The sequence below is a fragment of the Pseudophryne corroboree genome, chromosome 7, assembly GCF_028390025.1.
Source record: "Pseudophryne corroboree isolate aPseCor3 chromosome 7, aPseCor3.hap2, whole genome shotgun sequence".
NCBI lineage: Eukaryota > Metazoa > Chordata > Amphibia > Anura > Myobatrachidae > Pseudophryne > Pseudophryne corroboree.
Genome location: NC_086450.1, coordinates 492,890,952 through 492,914,849, shown reverse-complemented (window position 1 = coordinate 492,914,849; position 23,898 = coordinate 492,890,952). Strand labels below are relative to the sequence as shown.

Sequence of the window (23,898 nt, the reverse complement as noted above, 5' to 3'; positions counted from 1 at the left end):
GCTAAAAGTAGCTAGCGAGTGATCAACTCGGAATGAGGGCCATTGTCTCTTTGACTGGCCAAAATACTGTATTGTTGGGTGGTGTTTTGTGATATGGGCAATGGTTGCTTAACCAATCGGTTGTATAGAGGAGTGTTTTGTGAGTGTAGTTTTAGTGTTACACTAATTTGTCTCTACATTGGGGCGGTCTTTTGTTACTGGATATTCCCACCCTCATGTCCCTTTTATTTTGTGGTGTCTCCACTTTGATTGCAGGAAAGAGCAGTGTCTACCTATTAGGTCTTGTGGGCCCTACACACTGGGCGATAATCCTCAAAGATATGAATGATCTCGTTCATTAATGAATGAGATACCGTTCATATTGTGCAGTGTTGAGGCTCCAGCGATAAACAATGCGCAGCCCCGCGCTTGTTCATCGCTGGTGCCCCGTCGGAGCCGGATAACAGGGGGAGTGAAGAAACTTCACTCCCCCTGTCACTGCCCCCCCCGCTCGGCGGCGGATCTTTAAATGTCTAGGGCCCATTACAGAGCTCTACCTGCCAATAAATGGGTTAGACTGATTCTATCAAAAGATAAAAAGCTGACACTGGCTTCCTCTGATTACATGTGCCTGATTCATGGGCTGCTACCAAAAATGGAATACTCAACCGTTTAGAAAGCATACAACAAACGGAGAAAATGATAGCGCTGGTGTAAGAAAGTATTAGTAATAAAATATTTTAATAACAAACAATATAAAGTAATAATATTACACAAATACCGGGCAGTAATATAATTAAAATAAATGTAAAAAGCGACAAGAATTAAAAAAAAAATCATTACACACCAAGGCATACCTTCCAACATGACAACTCTCCAGGAGGCAGTGGCGTCAGAAGGTGGGTGCGGGGGATGCGGGCCGCACCTGGGTGTTCCCCTCGGAAGGAGTGACACCAAAGTGCCAGCTCTTCTGCAGTGACAGGAGCCGAGTGCTGCAGTGAGATAAACCCCTGCAGCACTCAGCCCCTGTCACAGATAAGAACCGGCACTGCACGCTGAGCAGTCTCCAGGGGCAACCAGCATCTTTGGGGAAGCTGGACATGCCACCGGAGCTAAGGAGAAAAGGTCTGTGAGGCCACTCCCCCTTTTAAATTAGTCCACGCCATTTTTTGCGCCCGTGACTTCACCGAGCTGAGTGGAGGGGGGGGTTGATAATACAGAGTGCGCTCCGGGTGTCACCACACCCGGTAACGCCTCTGCCAGGACGGACACAATGCTCTGCTCCTGGACTTTTAATGTATGATTGCAGGCACCTGTGCTGAACAGGGTAATGGATAAGAAAGGTGTTTCCCCACAGGTGATGCCAATCATAAACTAATAGGGAAGTCCAGGAACAGAGCATTGTGTCCCTCCTGGATGGGGTCATGTCGGGAGGTATGACTAAGGGGCATATATAATAGGGTCTGAGTTTGCAGAGATGCGGGAGTCTGAACGAGCTCAGATATTTTCTTAAAAAGGCAATAACTTACAAGCCAAACCATGCCGTGTAAAAGATTGCTACTTTAAAAAAACCTCCAAGTTCGGCCAGAATTCTGCACCTCTGGTAAACTTGGACCCTATTATGTATATATCCCTATGTATTTGTCAATATTACTATTGCACGCTTATTAAAGAGCATAAATGATAATGCTGCATGTTATATGTCTGTCACTATTTCTATTGCAGGCCTATAGGAGATAAAATAATTTCTCTTACGTCCTAGAGAATGCTGGGGTCCACATTAGTACCATGGGGTATAGACGGGTCCACTAGGAGCCATGGGCACTTTAAAGAGTTTGAGAGTGTGGGCTGACTCCTCCCTCTATGCCCCTCCTACCATACTCAGTTTAGAAAATGTGCTCGGAGGAGCCTGTCATAGCTAAGGGAGCTCCATTGGAGTTCATTTATTTTTATTTTTATTAGAGTTTAGGCACAGGGAGGCTGCTGGCAACAGCGCTACATTATATCCATTATATATATATATATATGCGGTTAACCGTGAGGTTAAGTGGGGTCACTCTTGTGGGTGGCTCCACTTAACCTCGCGGTCTACCGCAGGCCGCAAAATTCCCATCATTGGATATAATGTAGCTGCGCTACGCTACATTGTATCCACAGTACTCCGCCTGACTGACAGTGCAGGAGCGCACAGCCAATTAGGAGAGTGCCATTACGTGGCGCTCCCTGATTGGCTGAAAGGACCCTCTTTGACAGGAGTCACGGGGGGTCCCAACATTCGTTGAAAGGGGATCCATGTGTAAACATGGATCACCTTTCAGTTCGTGGTACGAGTATTTTGTTTTATTATTTTAACAAGTACGTGGATTGTAACTTTTAAGAAGAGGACCGATCTACACCGGATTGTTTGTAAGTATACATTTATTTACATGTACCCCTGGATTCTACTGGACAAGAGGACCGACTGCTTCGTATCAACATAGGTAAGTATGTGTGTATGTAAGTGTGCATGTATGTTCATTAAACTTTTACTTTCACGGTGTCTGTGTTTTGTTTTTATTTGGGTATTATTTTGTAGTAGAACTACAGGTAACAGCGGGCCCATTTTTTCTCCTGCATGCTGGTACTTGTGGTTCTCCAAGTACCAGCCGGTGGGGTAGGCTTGCTGGGACTTGTAGTTCTGCTACAAAAAACAATATTCTTTTTTTACACAAAAGGCTATCAGCCCCCCCATCCACCGCCCACTGATGGGGGGGGACAGCCTCCGGCTTCACCCCTGGTCCTTGGGTGGCTGGAGGGGGGGACCGCTTGATTTAAGGGGTACCCACTCCTCCAGGGTACCCTGGCCAGGGGTAACTAGTTGGGGATTTAATGCCAGGGCCCTAGGGACCAATATAAAAGTGTCCCTCAGCTGTAGCATTATGTCCTTGGATAGTGCGGCCCGGTGCTGGTGTTAAAAATACGGGGGACCCCTACGTCTTTTGTCCTCCATATATTTTGCACCAGGACCAGGCGCAGAGCACGGTGCTGGTTGTCTAAATATGGAAGAACCCCAATCATTTTTCCCCCTGTATTTTTACAACCAGGACTGGCTCAAAGAGCCCGAGGCTGGTTATGCTTAGGAAGGGGGGAACCCACGCAATTTTTATTAATGATTTTTAACTCTTTCACACCCCTTCCCACAGATAAGCATGTACGGATCACACTGATCTGTGCATGCTTATCAGAATACGGTAAAAAAAGCAGGACTATTTGAAAACTGCTTTTTTTTACGATTTGTTCTTTTTCACGGCAGTGTTTGGCTATTGCCGGCAGTGATTGTGAATATGATTTTTTTTAGTAAATTACCGAGTTGTATAAAATAACAGGCGTGTTTGACCAATGGTGTATTCATTCGTATTTTGTTTAGTAAATTCCCGAGATGACACTTTTAAAAAAAACAAACACAAAATCGGTCAAAATCAGGAGCTTAGTAAATATACCCAAAGGTTGGGTGTCCTGCTTCTAAGCAGATGATCTCTCGCTGGATCAGGTTTAGCTAATTCTACGGCAGGATTGCCATGTCCACAATCTGTTAAGGTCCACTCTACTTGTAAGGTGGGTTCTTCCTGGGTGGCAGCCCGGGGTATCTCGGCCTTGCAGCTTTGCCGGGCAGCTACTTGGTCGGGGTCGAACATGTTTGCTAAGTTCTACAAGTTCGATACTTTGGCCTCTGAGGACCTTAAGTTTGGTCAATCTGTTCTGCAGGAGCCTCCGCGCTCTCCTTCCTGTTCGGGGAGCTTTGGTACATCCCCATGGTACTAAATGGAACCCCAGCATCCTCTAGGACATAAGAGAAAATAGGATTTTAATTACCTACCGATAAATCCTTTTCTCGCAGTCCATAGAGGATGCTGGGCGCCCGCCCAACGCTTCATTATCCTGCAGTAGTTACTTGGTTAAGTACAGTTGTTCAGCCGTTGTTGAATTGTTTCAAGTTGGTTAGCTTGGCTTTCCGTTGTTATGTGTGAGCTGGTATGAATCTCATCACTATCTGTGTATTTACCTTCTCTCGAAGTATCTCAGTCTCCTCGGGCACAGTTTCTAGACTGAGTCTGGTAGGAGGGGCATAGAGGGAGGAGCCAGCCCACACTATTAAACTCTTAAAGTGCCCATGGCTCCCAAGGGACCTGTCTATACCCCATGGTACTAAATGGAACCCCAGCATCCTCTACGGACTACGAGAAAAGGATTTACCGTTAGGTAATTAAAATCCTATTTATCCTCCTTTATTTACATGGCGCCACAAGGGTTCTGCAGTCCCCAATTACAGAGTGCATAAACGAATAATCAAAACAGAAAAACAGCGACTTACAGTACAAGATAATATAGGATAAGTACAGGGTAAATGAACATAGCTACAGCAGCAGATGGCACTGACCTAAGTATCAGGTGGCAGAAACAGCGGGATTTTGTGCTGTCAAAGATTATTAAAGTAAGAGAAGGATAAGTACATGAGGGAAGAGGGCCCTGCTCGTGAGCAGGGCTGTAACAAGGTGTGTGCGGAGGGGCACCGCACATAGCGCTGCAGGGTTGGTGGCACTTGTCAATTATCTGTTTTAATTACTTTCACCTGCAGCTTCCGCCCCTTTTTGAAGCCCAGCATCTCCTGACCGCCGCTCTCTCCTACCTCCACCCCTTCTGTCACTAATACCTATATAACATTCATTAACTCAACTTGAGGTTTCTTTGTTATTCAGTCACTCTGTCCTTTATTACATTTCAAGATGCTGACATACCCGGGATTCCAACCTACTACCTGTGGCATTGCAGTCAGACAATCTATTCATTGTTCTATCTGCCCTTGGATAAAAAGGTAGATAATTTGAAGCTAGAGAATTGTAACTATTTGAAGCTTGTACTTTGTGACAAAAATAATCAGCATTGCGACTGATCAGATCTATGCAGTGTGTGACTGCAGGGGATTGGATGTGTGGCTGCACACTACATAGATCTGCTCTATTGCAATACTGATTATTTTTTTGCAAAGTACCAGTAGCTTCATATAGGCCCTCATTCTGAGTTGTTCGCTCGCTAGCTGCTTTTAGCAGCATTGCACGCGCTAGGCCGCCGCCCTCTGGGAGTGAATCTTTGCTTAGCAGAATAGTGAACGAAAGATTAGCAGAATAGCGAATAGAAATTTCTTAGCAGTTTCTGAGTAGCTCGGGACTTACTCTGCCATTGCGATCAGCTCAGTCAGTTTCGTTCCTGGTTTGATGTCACAAGCACACCCAGCGTTCGGCCAGCCACTCCCCCATTTCTCCAGACACTCCCGCGTTTTTCCCTGTCACGCCTGCGTTTTTTCGCACACTCCCAGAAAATGGTTAGTTTCCGCCCAGAAACACCCACTTCCTGTCAATCACACTCCGATCACCAGAACGATGAAAAAAACCTTGTTACGCCGTGAGTAAAATACCAAACTTTTGTGCAAATTTACTTGGTGCAGGCGCACTGCGAACATTACGCATGCGCAGTTTGCGACTAATCACTCCGTAGAGAAAAAAAATAACGAGCGAACAACTCGGAATGAGGGCCTTAGTTCTCATAGTTTTTATGCAACGGCAACTAACTTTACAGCATCGGGGGTCACAGGAGCACCCAGGACCCAGTGATGACCGGCTCTGGACTGGTGAGTATATTTACTGTGTGTGTGTGTGTGTGGGGGGGGGGGGGGGGGGTTGCACTCGGTAGCGGTGATGTCGGAGGTGGCGGCGCATGTGCAGCCGGACATTGGGGTAAATATGGCCACTTACATTGCTTAGGGGATACAATATAAATGCTCTAAATTAAAAAGGAGGAACAATTGGCATCATCCCCTACCCTTGATTACACAAATCGGAATAAATCTAGTACAACGGGAACATTACCCAATTCTCACGGCTTTCCTGAGTTAGGTGCGTACAGAACTTACTTTGTGGTTGTCATCTCCACTCCAAGCAGCAATGGTCCTGATTCATCATGCATCGCTATGGACTCTTGAACTGGGTTCTCTGGCCAGGGGTTTGTGACGGGGCAGAGACGCCTCTTTTTGTGTGCTTCGATGCACCGTTTGCGGGGTGCGGTCCAGGCAATGGGTTCGGACTAGATCATCTCTAGTTCGGACCATTTATGGAGTGGCCCGCGGCGGCTGCGTGACATCACACACAGCCACTGCGAGCCTAAACATGGTGTAGAGCCATCTGCCTTCGCACAACTACAAGTCATGCTGAATCAGGGCCTTTGTCACAATGTTGCTGGACCGTCCAGCCTGGACGTGTGGCTGTATGCAATTGTGTGACAGGGAAGGGAACAAGATAGGGCAGCCCAGTGCTTCAGAAGCTCTGACCCCTTATCCATGCCCACTCACCACCAAGTTCTTACCGTGTCACCGTGGGCTGCATGTACTGTATATAATTGTACTTTAGAAAACAACCTTCCTATCACCTTTAGGGGGTCATTCCGAGTTGATCGCTCGCTAGCTACGTTTAGCAGCCGTGCAAACACTTTAACCGCCGCCCACGGGGGAGTGTATTTTAACTTAGCAGAAGTGCGAACGCTTGTGCAGCAGAGCGCCTGCAAATACATTTTGTGCAAAACAAGACCATCCCTGTACTTACTCTTCGTGTGCGTTGATTCTAACGACTGAGGGACGGCTTTTGACGTCACACACACGCCCAGCAATGCCTGCGTTTTCCCCGACACGCCTGCGTTTTTCTAATCACTCCCTCAAAACGGTCGGTTGACACCCTAGAAACGCCCACTACATGTCAATCTTCTTGCGTTGTGCCGTGCGAAGGAAAGGTTCGCTAGAACCTGTGCAAAACCACAATGGACGTTGTACCCGTACGTCGCGCGTGCGTATTGCGGTACATACACATTCGCAGAAATGCAGATTTTTAGACTCATCGCTGCGCTGCGAACGACGGCAGCTAGCGATCAACTCGGAATGACACCCTTAGCCTCCAGCTAGAGAGCTGAGTGCAGGTGATTTTACCTGCTTGTCACTGAGGAAGCCTAGATGGGTTACTTACTGTACATTAGGGTGCCAAAGGTTTTCATTTAAAAAAAAAATGAACAAATCACTGATGTTCTGAGTCCAGAATTAATTCTGTAGAAAAATAAAAACCTTATAATTTGTGTCAAAGAATGTGAAACCTGGTTGTGCAAGTGAGGAACGTATTCAGGTTTCGTTAAGGGCCCCATACACTAAAGTGATATGTCTGATGGCTGAAGTCAGATGCGATTTCCCTTGAACTCTCCCGGGAGCGGTTCCATATGATTCCATACGATTTGGTACATTTTGCATGTGATATATCTTATGTGATTCCAGCCATACCTGCGGGAACCGACATATCACAGTGCAGCACTAACGATCAAGGGGAGCCGATCCCACCCTCACGGGAACGCGCATCATATCGGATGGAAAACACATATATGATTTGACACTTTTCATACGATATATCGGACCGAAAGGTCGAAATCGCATGAAATCGGCCCAAATCGTTCTAGTGTATGGGGCCCTTAAGCGTGAGATACAGTAATAGCTGATGAAGTTCTCCGGCTGCAACTGAGGAACAAATGATAGGAGAAATGAGGTTGTACTGTACATACCCAAACTGCTGCAGCTATGGGAGAAAACCTTTTACAATTCTTGTCAGTCAGTGTAGTCTCCTGCAGTCCTGTGGGTCATGCGGCTTCTCTGGGTAGAGGGTCTGCTTCCTGATGGTGCAGCTTTTATAAGACTGACAAAACAAGTCTAGAAGTACAGTAACGGCCCATGGATGGAAATAGGAGGATTTCCCAGAAATGATAACAGCGTGGCACGCTGCCAACAAATGTTTCTGTACTTCCCAGTTGTTAGATAATAACATGGAACAAGGGGCTGCAATGAGAGGGGGTGGCTGCTGGTGCCACGTTCCAGCTTGTAAGGCTGAGGGTTGTTACCATGAGATGTACCCAACCCGTTACCATGATGGCATCTGTCCCCAGCTTGCGTGCTGGGGCACCAGCTTTATGGAAAGATGCATGGTGTATACTTGGAGGGGTGAGTGCCTATTTCTGCATAATATGAAAACGAATAATCTGTTGTGACCACCGGTATCACTCATTATGTTCTATGGGACAGCGCTGTGCTACAACCTGATCGAGAAAGCGCTGACATCAGCGTGTGAGAGGCGCCACCCTATCAGCCAGGGTCGGTTCTAGACCTTGTGGCACCCAGGGTGACAGTTTCCACAGGCGCCCCCCCCCTTACAGGTAAAACAAAGTTAGGGCCGTGGCTTGATAGGGAAGGGGTGTGGCCACAGTTATGCCACCGGTAGTTGTGCCCCAGTAGCTCTGCCACTAGTAGTTGTGCCCCAGTAGCTCTGCCACAGCTTATCGCATTGCTGCCCTGCGATTTCGACAGCGGGAGCTGGAAAATTATCACAAGGCACATTATGATTTTTTTTCCACTGTTTTTTTTTGTCTTTTTTTGACACTGTGATCAGCTTGTGTGCCCATCGGACACACACATAGCTGATCACTGGAGCGGGGTCCCGCACAGCATTGTCTGCCAGGGGCAGAGAAAACCGGGCAAAAGGGTGCACATCGCAAGTCTGCCCTGTGATCTCACCAGCCTGAGCTGGTGAGATTATCACAGGGCACACTGCGGTATTTTTTTAAAAAAATTTTTTTTAGTAAATTTGGCCAGATCACATTTCCCATTATAAGTATGGGGAATGTGATGTAGGTTACTAAAAAAAAATTACAATTAAAAGGGTTTGGAGCAGTTTTTCATGAAAACTGATCCAAATGCCCTTTAATATAATCAGTGATACTAAAATAATTTTTTAGTAAAAATAATGTTAATAAATAGGCCCCTTAGTCTGGGATGAAGTTATGAAAGGATGAATGTTTCTAAGGATGTCGTCTGTGATTTATCCTGGATAATTTTATGATCAATATGCAAAGGACTGTGAAGTAACTACAAAAATCTCATTGTTCTCTTACCTACAGGTAATTAATTGTGGAACTATACCTCCCAGCAAACTGTATTGCATCTGCTGATTATCACAAATGAATACCATGAATGCATCGCTTTAGGTAATTAATTGTAGTGATGAGCGGGTTCGGTTTCTCGGAAACCGAACCCCCCCAAACTTCACCCTTTTTACACGGGTCCGAGCCATACTCGGATTCTCCCGTATGGCTCGGTTAATCCGAGCGCGCCCGAACGTCATCATCCCGCTGTCGGATTCTCGCGAGATTCGGATTCTATATAAGCAGCCGCGCGTCGCCGCCATTTTCACACGTGCATTGAGATTGATAGGGAGAGGACGTGGCTGGCGTCCTCTCCGTTTATAATTGTAGAAGAGACAGTTGATTGCTTGTTTTATTACTAATTGTGGGGAGGACTGGGGAGCAGCTGTTAGGACTCGGAGTAGAGTGCAGAGTTTTGCTGATAGTGACCACCAGTTTTTTTTTATCCGTTCTCTGCCTGAAAAAAACGCTCAATACCATATTTGTCCTCAGTGTGCTGCATGATATATCTGTGCTGAGTGCTCACACTGCCTAATTGTGGGGACTGGGGAGCAGCTATAGCAGGAGTACAGTGTACAGTTTTGCTGACAGTGACCACCAGTCCAGTACACGTCTGTCTGCCTGAAAAACACTCCTGTGGTGGCTTTTTTTTATACTAGTTTAGCAGTCTGCTGACAGTGTCCACCAGGTCCATTATACTGTATATAGCAGTACGGTAGGCCACTGCTGTACCTACCTCTGTGTCGTCACTCGTCGTCCATAAGTATACTATCCATCCATCTACATTGTATACCTGTGGTGGCTTTTTTTCTTTATACTAGTAGTACTAGTTTAGCAGTCTGCTGACAGTGTCCACCAGGTCCATTATACTGTATATAGCAGTACGGTAGGCCACTGCTGTACCTACCTCTGTGTTGTCACTCGTCGTCCATAAGTATACTATCCATCCATCTACATTGTATACCTGTGGTGTATTTTTTTCTTTATACTAGTAGTACTAGTTTAGCAGTCTGCTGACAGTGTCCACCAAGTCCATTATACTGTATATAGCAGTACGGTAGGCCACTGCTGTACCTACCTCTGTGTCGTCAGTCACTCGTCATCCATTAATAATAATAATAAGTATACTATCCATCCATCTACATTGTATACCTGTGGTGGCTTTTTTTCTTTATACTAGTAGTACTAGTTTAGCAGTCTGCTGACAGTGTCCACCAGGTCCATTATACTGTATATAGCAGTACGGTAGGCCACTGATGTACCTACCTCTGTGTCGTCACTCGTCATCCATAAGTATACTATCCATCCATCTACATTGTATACCTGTGGTGACTTTTTTTCTTTATACTAGTAGTACTAGTTTAGCAGTCTGCTGACAGTGTCCACCAGGTCCATTATACTGTATATAGCAGTACGGTAGGCCACTGCTGTACCTACCTCTGTGTCGTCACTCGTCGTCCATAAGTATACTATCCATCCATCTACATTGTATACCTGTGGTGGCTTTTTTTCTTTATACTAGTAGTACTAGTTTAGCAGTCTGCTGACAGTGTCCACCAGGTCCATTATACTGTATATAGCAGTACGGTAGGCCACTGCTGTACCTACCTCTGTGTCGTCAGTCACTCGTCATCCATTAATAATAATAAGTATACTATCCATCCAGCTACATTGTATACCTGTGGTGGCTTTTTTTTTTATACTAGTAGCACTAGTTTAGCAGTCTGCTGACAGTGTCCACCAGGTCCATTATACTGTATATAGCAGTACGGTAGGCCACTGCTGTACCTACCTCTGTGTCATCACTCGTCATCCATTAAGTATACTATCCATCCATCTACATTGTATACCTGTGGTGGCTATTTTTCTTTATACTAGTATTACTAGTTTAGCAGTCTGCTGACAGTGTCCACCAGGTCGATTATACTGTATATAGCAGTACGGTAGGCCACTGCTGTACCTACCTCTGTGTCGTCAGTCACTCGTCATCCATTAATAATAATAAGTATACTATCCATCCATCTACATTGTATACCTGTGGTGTCTTTTTTTCTTTATACTAGTAGTACTAGTTTAGCAGTCTGCTGACATTGTCCACCAGGTCCATTATACTGTATATAGCAGTACGGTAGGCCACTGCTGTACCTACCTCTGTGTTGTCACTCGCCATCCATAAGTATACTATCCATCCATCTACATTGTATACCTGTGGTGCCTTTTAGTTGTGCGCATTAAAATATGGAGAACAAAAATGTGGAGGTTAAAAAAATAAGGAAAGATCAAGATCCACTTCCACCTCGTGCTGAAGCTGCTGCCACTAGTCATGGCCGAGACAATGAAATGCCATCAACGTTGTCTGCCAAGGACGATGTCCAATGTCATAGTACAGAGCATGTAAAATCCAAAACACAAAAGATCAGTAAAATGACCCAAAAATCAAAATTAAAAGCGTCTGAGGAGAAGCGTAAACTTGCCAATATGCCATTTACGACACAGAGTGGCAAGGAACGGCTGAGGCCCTGGCCTATGTTCATGGCTAGTGGTTCAGCTTCACATGAGGATGGAAGCACTCATCCTCTCGCTAGAAAAAAGAAAAGACTTAAGATGGCAAAAGCACAGCAAAGAACTGTGCGTTCTTCGAAATCACAAATCCCCAAGGAGAGTCCAATTGTGTCGGTTGCGATGCCTGACCTTCCCAACACTGGACGGGAAGAGCTTGCGCCTTCCACCATTTGCACGCCCCCTGCAAGTGCTGGAAGGAGCACCCGCAGTCCAGTTCCTGATAGTCAAATTGAAGATGTCAGTGTTGAAGTACACCAGGATGAGGATATGGGTGTTGCTGGCGCTGGGGAGGAAATTGACAAGGAGGATTCTGATGGTGAGGTGGTTTGTTTAAGTCAGGCACCCGGGGAGACACCTGTTGTCCGTGGGACGAATATGGCCATTGACATGCCTGGTCAAAATACAAAAAAAATCAGCTGTTCGGTGTGGAATTATTTCAACACAAATGCGGACAACAGGTGTCAAGCCGTGTGTTGCCTTTGTCAAGCTGTAATAAGAAGGGGTAAGGACGTTAACCACCTCGGAACATCCTCCCTTATACGTCACCTGCAGCGCATTCATCATAAGTCAGTGACAAGTTCAAAAACTTTGGGCGACAGCAGAAGCAGTCCACTGACCACTAAATCCCTTCCTCTTGTAACCAAGCTCCCGTAAACCACACCACCAACTCCCTCAGTGTCAATTTCCTCCTTACCCAGGAAAGCCAATAGTCCTGCAGGCCATGTCACTGGCAAGTCTGACGAGTCCTCTCCTGCCTGGGATTCCTCCGATGCATCCTTGAGTGTAACGCCTACTGCTGCTGGCGCTGCTGTTGTTGCTGCTGGGAGTCGATCGGCATCCCAGAGGGGAAGTCGGAAGACCACTTGTACTACTTCCAGTAAGCAATTGACTGTCCAACAGTCCTTTGCGAGGAAGATGAAATATCACAGCAGTCATCCTGCTGCAAAGCGGATAACTGAGGCCTTGGCAGCCTGGGCGGTGAGAAACGTGGTTCCGGTATCCGTCGTTACTTCAGAGCCAACTATAGACTTGATTGAGGTACTGTGTCCCCGGTACCAAATACCATCTAGGTTCCATTTCTCTAGGCAGGCGATACCGAAAATGTACACAGACCTCAGAAAAAGACTCACCAGTGTCCTAAAAAATGCAGTTGTACCCAATGTCCACTTAACCACGGACATGTGGACAAGTGGAGCAGGGCAGACTCAGGACTATATGACTGTGACAGCCCACTGGGTAGATGTATTGCCTCCCGCTGCAAGAAAAGCAGCGGCGGCACCAGTAGCAGCATCTCGCAAACGCCAACTCGTTCCTAGGCAGGCTACGCTTTGTATCACCGCTTTCCAGAATACGCACACAGCTGAAAACCTCTTACGGCAACTGAGGAAGATCATCGCAGAATGACTTACCCCAATTGGACTCTCCTGGGGATTTGTGACATCGGACAACGCCAGCAATATTGTGCGTGCATTACATCTGGGCAAATTCCAGCACGTCCCATGTTTTGCACATACCTTGAATTTGGTGGTGCAGAATTATTTAAAAAACGACAGGGGCATTCAAGAGATGCTGTCGGTGGCCCGAAGAATTGCGGGCCACTTTCGGCGTTCAGGCACCGCGTACAGAAGACTGGAGCACCACCAAACATCCCTGAACCTGCCCTGCCATCATCTGAAGCAGGAGGTGGTAACGAGGTGGAATTCAACCCTCTATATGCTTCAGAGGATGGAGGAGCAGCAAAAGGTCATTCAAGCCTATACATCTGGCCACGATATAGGCAAAGGAGGTGGAATGCACCTGTCTCAAGCGCAGTGGAGAATGATTTCAACGTTGTGCAAGGTTCTGCAACCCTTTGAACTTGCCACACGTGAAGTCAGTTCAGACACTGCCAGCCTGAGTCATTCCCCTCATCAGGCTTTTGCAGAAGAAGCTGGAGACATTGAAGGAGGAGCTAAAACAGAGCGATTCTGCTAGGGACTTGTGGATGGAGCCCTTAATTCGCTTAACCAGGATTCACGGGTGGTCAATCTGTTGAAATCAGAGCACTACATTTTGGCCACCGTGCTCGATCCTAGATTTAAAACCTACGTTCTATCTCTCTTTCCGGCAGACACAAGTCTGCAGGGGTTCAAAGACCTGCTGGTAAGAAAATTGTCAAGTCAAGCGGAAGCTCCTCGTTCACATTCTCCTGCAACTGGGGGTGCGAGGAAAAGGCTAAGAATTCCGAGCCCACCCGCTGGCGGTGATGCAGGGCAGTCTGGAGCGAGTGCTGACATCTGGTCCGGACTGAGGGACCTGCCAACGATTACTGACATGTCGTCTACTGTCACTGCATATGATTCTCTCACCATTGAAAGAATGGTGGAGGATTATATGAGTGACCGCATCCAAGTAGGCACGTCAGACAGTCCGTACGTATACTGGCAGGAAAAAGAGGCAATTTGGAAGCCCTTGCAGAAACTGGCTTTATTCTACCTACGTTGCCCTCCCTCCAGTGTGTACTCCGAAATAGTGTTTAGTGCCGCCGCTCACCTTGTCAGCAATCGGCGTACGAGGTTACTTCCAGAAAATGTGGAGAAGATGATGTTCATTAAAATGAATTCTAATCAATTCCTCCGTGGAGACATTCACCAGCAGCAATTGCCTCCAGAGAGTGCACGGGGACCTGAGATGGTGGATTTCAGTGGGGATGAATTAATAATCTGTGAGGAGGGGGATGTACACAGTGAAAGGGGTGATGAATCGGACGATGATGATGAGGTGGACATCTTGCCTCTGTAGAGCCAGTTTGTGCAAGGAGAGATTGATTGCTTCTTTTTTGGTGGGGGCCCAAACCAACCAGTCATTTCAGTCACAGTCGTGTGGCAGACCCTGTCGCTGAAATGATGGGTTCGTTAAAGTGTGCATGTCCTGTTTATACAACATAAGGGTGGGTGGGAGGGCCCAAGGACAATTCCATCTTGCACCTCTTTTTTCTTTCATTTTTCTTTGCATCATGTGCTGTTTGGGGACAATTTTTTTGAAGTGCCATCCTGTCTGACACTGCAGTGCCACTCCTGGATGGGCCAGGTGTTTGTGTCGGCCACTTGGGTCGCTTATCTTAGTCACATAGCTACCTCATTGCGCTTCTTTTTTTCTTTGCATAATGTGCTGTTTGGGGACTATTTTTTTTGAAGTGCCATCCTGCCTGACACTGCAGTGCCAATCCTAGATGGGCCAGGTTTTTGTGTCGGCCACTTGTGTCGCTTAGCTTAGTCACACAGCGACCTTGGTGCGCCTCTTTTTTCTTTGCATCATGTGCTGTTTGGGGACTATTTTTTTGAAGTGCCATCCTGTCTGACACTGCAGTGCCACTCCTAGATGGGCCAGGTGTTTGTGTCGGCCACTTGTGTGACTTAGCTTAGCCATCCAGCGGCCTCGGTGCAAATTTTAGGACTAAAAATAATATTGTGAGGTGTGAGGTGTTCAGAATAGACTGGAAATGAGTGGAAATTATGGTTATTGAGGTTATTAATACTATGGGATCAAAATGACCCCCAAATTATATGATTTAAGCTGTTTTTTAGGGTTTTTTTGAAAAAAACACCCGAATCCAAAACACACCCGAATCCGACAAAAATTTTTCGGTGAGGTTTTGCCAAAACGCGTCCGAATCCAAAACATGGGGCGGAACTGAACCCAAAACCAAAACACAAAACCCGAAAAATTTCCGGTGCACATCACTAATTAATTGTGTATTTATTGTTATAAGAAGATTTAATTTGGTTTTATTGTAAATTATTTGGGGAATCTGTGATGTCTCATCCCCACGCACCATTTGTTTGTTTTAGTTTTATTGCTCCAAATGGGTGATGGGCTAGGGGTTGGGTCCTATCAATGGACTTACTATCGGGTAGCACTTGATATACCAGCTGTCGGGATCCAGTTCTGGGATCCCAACCGCCGGTATACCGACAACTATTCTCCCTCTTGTGGTGTCCACGACACCCCTGGAGGGAGAATAAATAGCGTGGCATGCGTAGCCCGCCACCGTGCCCGCAGCAAGTCTGCAAAGGGCTCTTTTGCTCTCACCCTGCTGCCGGCATTCCGGTGGTCGGGATCCCGGCGCCGGTATGCTGGGCGTCGGGATCCCGACAGCCATCCACTCATACTACACCCCTTACAAACACATGTTTGTAGGTCTTGATATTAATGTGTAGTCTGGCTGAATAAGCCTTGGCTGATTTAGTCGGGGATGAAGTTATGAAAGGATGAAGTTTCCAAGGGTGTCGTCTGTGACTTATCCTGGACTTAAACTGGGCGAAAACTGAAATGAAACAACAAACAAATGCGAAAATACCTTCAAAAGCCAACAACACTTGGGAGTTTATTTACTAAAGTCCCGATTTTGTCCGAAATAGCCAAACATTGCCGATAAAGCATAGACTTCGTTAAAAAAAGCAGCAAAAAAATAGACCTGCTTTTTCCTGGCGTGTTTGGATAGTCATGCATGCATCATGAGATCCGTGCATTCTTATCTGTGGGAAAGGGTCTGTTTTCCATAAAAATGTTTAAGAAAAATTGCATGGGGTCCCCCCTCCTATGTATAAGTAGCCTCGGGCTCTTTGAGCCAGTCCTAGTTGTAAAAATACAGGGGGAAAAATGCGTAGGGTCCCCCCATATTTATACAACCTGCAGCAGGCTCTGCGTCCGGGCCTGGCTCAAAAAATATGGGGAACAAAAGGTGTAGGGGTCCCCCGTATTTTTTAAACCAGCACCGGGCTCCACTAGCCAGAGAGATAATGCCACAGCCGGGGGACACTTTTATATAGGAAAAAAAATGGGTTACCACACCAATTCACGGGCGCTTCACAGGGTTTGATCTGGTGGTTAAACTCTTGCACAGAATCTAGTGCTGTGTAAACCTAGACAGAGAATATATACATAGTGTAATACTGTTTTTGAATATGTAATATATTGATGTTCCAGCGTGAACCCGTACCAGATAGAATGGTCTACATATAGTAGACAAAATCACTCGTCTCAGACTCAAAATGCCAGATCACAACAAGAAAATCTCCCCTTCTGATCTTCATAAAATGGGGTCTCCCTCCACATGGACTCAAAGCAATGCCATATGTAATGAAAGAGGATCCAATAGTGTAATAACATAAAAACAATTTAATACAATGATTAAAATGGGACAGGTGGACTCTCACCGATTTTGTAGGTCTACAAACAAGTAGACAAATGTGCATGCAAAACAACCAGGCGTCCCCAGAAAGTAAAGATGCCAGCAAGGGAGTCCTCCACATGTACCCAGGATACCGTTCACCAAATCTTCAATTTAAGTTCACACACCCTGTTAGAGGCAGAAAGGTCCCTATTGGAAAAAGGCCTTAAATATGCCCCTGCTGTAAGGGTCAATCAATTCGATCTCTTTATAGATATCGAGCAATTTACCAGGAAATTGACTCTAAAGAAATTCTTCAAAATTAAAGAGGGAGAAACTATAGTCACGGAATTAAATCAAACTAGTTCCTTTAAACCAAAGTCTACCTTTTACCCTGCCCACCTCAAGGGGTGCTTTATAGAGACCTTCATACATTCTGTAAGGGAGGACTGTGAAAAACTCGAAAAAGAAAGGATTCAATACAATCTTAGCCATCAGGAGAGAGTGGCCATCAAGACTTTGACTTCCAATAAGGAACTCATTATCAAGCCCGCCGATAAGGGGGGCGGTATTGTCTTGATGGACAGGAGGGATTACGAGGAAGAAATCTATCGACAGTTGGGAGATAAAACCATACAAACAGATGCGTGGGGATCCCACTAAGAAAATCCAAAATCAATTAAAAGAACTAATTTAGAAATATAATAAAAAGGGAGTCATTTCAGATGCCGAATGCAAATTTTTATTTGTGGAGTGTCCGGTAATACCTACCATTTATGTGTTGCCCAAAATGCATAAAAGCATGGTCAACCCCCCTGGGAGACCAATAGTCTCAGGGGTAGACTCTCTGACCGCCAACCTATCACATATGATAGATCACCATCTGCAGCCCTTTGTGGTACTTAACCACTCACATTTGAAGGACACAGGGGATGTCATACGCATACTGAATAACACTGGATGGAAGGAGACCTATTTTTTAGTAACCGCCGATGTAAAATTCCCTGTACACGAACATAGATCATCTACAAGGGTTAAAAGCAGTCAAGGAAACACTATCAAGATCAGAATTGTCAGGAAACATGCAGGAATTCATCATTGAGGGGATTAGTTTTATTCTGCACAACAACTACTTTGTTTTCAAGGACGATTTTTTCCTGCAAAAGTGCGGCACTGCCATGGGCACCAGGTTCGCCCCTAGTTATGCCAACATCTTCATGGGTGCCTGGGAGGACAAATTTGTCTGGACCGAAGGCACCCATAGGGCGAACCTGGTGTCCTGGCATAGATATATAGATGACATTTTTTTTATTTGGGAGGGGGATGCAGTGACTTTGGATCTGTTTTGTTCCTATCTCAACACAAATGACCATCATGTCAAATTAGTGTTTGATGTCAGTCAAACACAGGTAAATTTTTTAGACCTCAATATATACATAGAAGAGGGAACTATCAAGACCAGAAATTATATTAAACCCACTGACTCCAGGTCGTACATCAATAGAGCAAGCTGTCACCATCACAATTGGTTAGACAGTATACCAACGGGCCAATTCAAAAGACTGAAGAGGAATTGCTCCGACCAACAAACCTTTTTGACCCAAGCATCAACTATGAAAGAATGTTTTGAGGAGTCAGGCTATGACAAATCTGCACTGAAAGATGCTCTAGACACTGTCTCCAAATTAGATAGAACAACTCTCATTAAACCAAGAATTAAGGAAAGGGACAATGAGAATGATTTATTCAAGTGGGCCTTTATCACGAGCTATTCCTCTCAACACAATAGAGTCAAGAATATCCTGAAAAAACATTGGCCCTTATTGAAAAAAGACCCTGTGATTGGTATGGACCTACCCGATAGACCAATCTGTATATATAGAAAGGCGCCCAACTTGCAGTCGAAATTAGTGCGGAGCCATCTTGACGCGCTTTTGGGCCAATCCAGGATAACATCTAAGGGATTCTATAGATGTGGGTCCTGCATTGCCTGTAGGAATATCCCCAAAACTTTTGGCAGTAAAAAAGAGGAGATTATGATCAATGATAGGAAACATGTGGTCAAAGAGTTCATCACATGTCACTCTAACAATGTCGTATATGGTATTGAATGCAGCTGCAACCGTTTCTATATTGGAAGAACGGGTAGGGCATTGAAAATCAGAATTGGAGAGCATCTCCGCAATATTAAGAAAGGGGTGGAGACTCATGCCCTGTCATTGCATTTTAAAAATGTCCATAATTCTGATCCCACACACATCATCAATTTCTATGCATTGGAGAAAGTAACATCAGATAAGAGAGGGGGCGATTTACCCAAAAAATTAGCTAGGACAGAGATGCAGGCCATCTTTAAGTATAAGACGTTGGAACCAACGGGTCTCAATAAAGACTTTGAGACAAAGTGGTTCATTTAACTCAGTTTGGCCTGCAATTAGTTACACATTATTCACCGTATACACTTTTTATTTCCTATAAAGCCTTTAATAAGGGTTAAATCCATTTGGGACTTGCCGTAATTTAATAATAAATGAGGACCAAATTATTATCCTTATGCATTTTATTGTTCATTTTATTATCAGTGTTTGACACATTGTTGTTTTATTTCATACATTGACCGGTCTCCATAAAAATGGCGTTGGATAGTGTTCCGGACCAATGAAATATGAAGACAACATCATATCTAAATGACTCTAAACGGACACCATACTTCGGGCAAGCCGGCCTTTCCAGTGACGCGTTTCCCTTGAGAGAACTGCCGCGTTGCTATGGGGACAGTTGCGGGATGACGCGCTTCCGCTCAGACGTACGCAGGACACAAGAGACACGTGGAACGACACTTCCGCCAGTACGTGAATGATTTCGGAGAGCGGGAAATAAGTGTTTTAACAATGCTGCGGAATGGACATTTAGGAACGGCTTGCCACCATTAAGTGATAAGAGATTTTAGCTGTTAGAACGATCCATGTCTGGAAATAGGATTTCTTTGTATTTTAGATGGGTGGGGTATAAATACCCGGACAGTATGGATACCAATACACCTTGAGAAAGATAACAAGTAGTAATTGAAACGCGTTGGTGAACGGTATCCTGGGTACATGTGGAGGACTCCCTTGCTGGCATCTTTACTTTCTGGGGACGCCTGGTTGTTTTGCATGCACATTTGTCTACTTGTTTGTAGACCTACAAAATCGGTGAGAGTCCACCTGTCCCATTTTAATCATTGTATTAAATTGTTTTTATGTTATTACACTATTGGATCCTCTTTCATTACATATGGCATTGCTTTGAGTCCATGTGGAGGGAGACCCCATTTTATGAAGATCAGAAGGGGAGATTTTCTTGTTGTGATCTGGTGTTTTGAGTCTGAGACAAGTGATTTTGTCTACTATATGTAGACCATTCTATCTGGTACGGGTTCACGCTGGAACATCAATATATTACATATTCAAAAACAGTATTACACTATGTATATATTCTCTGTCTAGGTTTACACAGCACTAGATTCTGTGCAAGAGTTTAACCACCAGATCAAACCCTGTGAAGCGCCCGTGAATTGGTGTGGTAACCCATTTTTTTTCTGCATATTTCTATAGTGTGGGTGACACTATTTACCACTATATCCAGGCTGCTTATCTTTTTGGCGCATGAGTGTAGGATCAAAACCATTGTTCATACTTTTATATAGGACCCTGCGGCCGTGGCATTACCCCCCCAACTAGTTACCCCTGGTCGTGGTTCCCTGGAGGAGTGGGGACCCCTTAAATCAAGGGTCCCCCCCCCCACTCCTGGCACCCAAGGGCCAGGGGTGGTGGATGGGGGGCTGATAGCCTTTGTGTAAAAAAAAGAATATTGTTTTTTGTGGTAGAACTGCAAGTCCCAGCAAGCCTCCACTGCAAGCTTTTACTTGGAGAACCACAAGTACCAGCATGCGGGGAAATAACGGGCCTGCTGGTACCTGTAGTTTTACCACAAAAAAATACCCAAATAAAAACAAAACACACACACCGTGTAAGTAAAACTTTAATTTACATACATGCACACTTACACACTCACATACTTACCTAGTGTCCCACAGAGCCCCTCGATCCCCTTGTCAAGTAGAATCCATGGGGTACCTGCCAAATAAAAATTATACTTACAACCAATCCAGTGAAGATCTGTCCTCTTCTTATCCGATGTAAAGGGACTTGAATAAAATAACAAACCGGAAACCTGATCTACGCCACTAAAGGGGTTCCATGTTTACACATGGAACCCCTTTCCCCGAATGCCGGGACCCCTGTGACTTCTGTCACTGAAGGTCCCGCCAGCCAATCAGGGAGCACCACGTCATGGCGCTCTCCTGATTGGCTGTATTCTCCTGGCCTGTCAATCAGGAGGAGCGCACTGGCTGGAATGGAGGAGAGCGCTCCTCCATTCTAACCAATGATGGGAACTTTGCAGTCTGTGGTAAGCCGCAAAGTTAATTGGGGTCACCCACAAGTGTGGCGGCCAGCAGATACATCCAGAGCATCCCTACACCATCGGATTAATTGCTGCAGCAACGGTATCTCCTATTGCTGTTACCATCGCCAGCTAGTGAGCTGTTCTGCACGGCGGCTTCAGTCACAACCAGCTAGCCGCTGACACTGATGTCTGGGTAAGTGTGCCACGAGCAGCGGCAGTTACGGACACTGCAGTTACAGCCAGCGCTGCATACAGAGGTCCAGCGCCCTGCAAGCACCAGCTGAGAACAGACAGGTACATCCAGTGACCTCTGGCAAGATCACCCGTTGTTCCTTTAGCTTTTTGCTGTAACCAACAACAATTGTCATTACTGCATAAACTGCTCATTACTTACGAATACCTCTGGCAGCCTTCATATGGCACTATTACAGCTACTGACCAATTATAGATATGGAACATCTAACATACGGATGCACCTTTATAATTCTTGCCACTCCTCTGTATTGAGAAGAAAGTGCCGGTGGACGAATTCACCAATACACATATATACAGCTGGTACTCGAGTATTAATTCATATATATTACTGGGCAGTGGCACTATACAAGCGTCTGAGACTGACTGAACTATACTGAGAGTCTCCGCTTGCTCCATATAATCAGTGGTAAATATACTTAACTACATATATATATATATATATATATATATATATGTAGTTATCAGGGACGTGCGGTGAGCTAAATGGCTCAGGAGGCACTGACTAACCACAGAGACAGATTTCCATGCAATATATAAGCCAAAGGGTACATCTGGGCATTGTACACAGGTGCAGCATTATAAACTCCTGGAAATCTGGTGAGTTTTGATCAGAGATATGGGGAAAAGATAGACAGGGGGGAGGCACTGCCTCACCTGCCATAGACTTTTTACTCCAGAGTTTGGGCTATAAAAATTATTAAAATAATGCAAAGTAGATATTTCAAACAAATTATTATTATTTTTTATATACTTTATTCAATGAAAACTCTGGTTTAAACGTAAGTATGACAGGAAAGGCTCTGCCTCACCCCACCGCACGTCAGTGATATATATATATATATATATATATATATACAAATCCAATGGCGGACAATAAGGCACTCCAGAGGCTTAGTATAAATAGCAAATTGTATTGACAAGAGTGACTCTGGAGTGCCTTATTGTCCGCCATTGGATTTGTGCATGTCGTTTGGATCATGGCACCGGGGCATGTTGTCTGCTGCGCTGAATTTGAGTGCCGGCTGATTTGTATCTATCTATCTATCTATATATATATATCTATATATATATATATATATATATATATATATATATATATATATCTTTAACCTCAGGGATACTCTAGATACACACACTGATCATGTGTGCGATTTTACAATTGATTGTGTAAATTAGCTTAATATTTGATGCTTACGGGTCTATTTATTAAACTTATTTTTACTAAAATAATGTGAAAAAGGTGTGAAAACACCCTTTTTCACATTATTTTAGTATCACCTGAATGTAATAAAGGGCATTTGGAGCAGTCTTCATGAAAAACTGCTCCAAACCCTTTAATTAACTTTTTTTTTTAGTAATCCACATCGCATTCCACATACTTATAATGGGAAATGTGATGTGGCCAAATTTACTAAAAAAAAAAAAAGTGAAAAAATACCGCAGTGTGCTGTGATAATGACGCCAGCTCAGGCTGGTGAGATCACAGGGCAGCCCTGCGATTTACATCACCGGAGGTCACAGCGAAGGAGAAGGACACTGCGCCCGGCAGCCTCCTGAAGCAGTGCGGAACGTCTCCCTGGACAGGGGAGTATATTGATCTACTGGGGGGGGGGGGGACGCGGCGCACGGGGGTAGTCGCAATGGGGGGGGGTCAACCAGGAACCAGCGGTAGCGGTGATGTCGGCGGGGTGGCGCATGTGAAGCAGGACATTGGGGTATTTTTTCCCAAAAATACCCCGATGATGTTGCGGAGAGGCATCGCAGGAACAGAACTTAACCGCAAGCTCTGTCCCTGCACGCAATAATTGATACATCCCTGTGATGTAATCAATTATCGCAGTGCGAGTTGGGGCGATTTTATCATCTCACAGCCGCATCCTGGATGCGAATGGTGATAAATAGGCCCCTTATTCTTTTTGTTTTTCAGTATTTTTATTGTATTTTTCTTATGCTTAGTGTAATAAAATTTTCACTTTTATTAAGATCGCCTCTGTGGTTGTGAGCACCTACCTGGTACAATTTACAAATACGGAGGTGTCCACATACAGTGTACCTACCATCAAATCACAGCAAATAGCCCCATTCCGCAGCTAAGATGAGCCATGCATTCTGCCAGACAGTTAGTACAGAACATAACTTTTCTAAATGCCTGGGATATTGGCCCTCATTCCGAGTTGTTTGCTCGCTAGCTGCTTTTAGCAGCATTGCACACGCTAAGCCGCCGCCCTCTGGGAGTGAATCTTAGCTTAGCAAAATTGCGAACGAAAGATTAGCAGAATTGCGAATAGAAATTTCTAAGTAGCTCGATACTTACTCTGCCACTGCGATCAGTTCAGTCAATTTCGTTCCTGGTTTGACGTCACAAACACACCCAGCGTTCGGCCAGACACTACCCCGTTTTTCCCAGAAACGGTAGCGTTTTTTCACACACACCCATAAAACGTCCAGTTTCCGCCCAGAAACAC

At 45.1% G+C, this 23,898-nt stretch overlaps 1 protein-coding gene and 1 long non-coding RNA gene across 2 annotated transcripts in view; both read right to left on the bottom strand.

Annotated features, from left to right (window-relative positions):
- The window catches only part of LOC134945719 (perforin-1-like), a 44,686-nt gene extending 36,971 nt beyond the window's left edge, over nt 1-7,715 (bottom strand). The window contains exon 1 of the mRNA XM_063935171.1: nt 7,606-7,715. The gene's annotated coding sequence lies outside the window, so the exon portion shown is untranslated. The remainder of the gene's footprint in view (nt 1-7,605) is intronic.
- The window catches only part of LOC134945726 (uncharacterized), an 889,695-nt gene that overhangs the window by 545,041 nt on the left and 320,756 nt on the right, over nt 1-23,898 (bottom strand). The gene's annotated exons all lie outside the window — the stretch shown is intronic.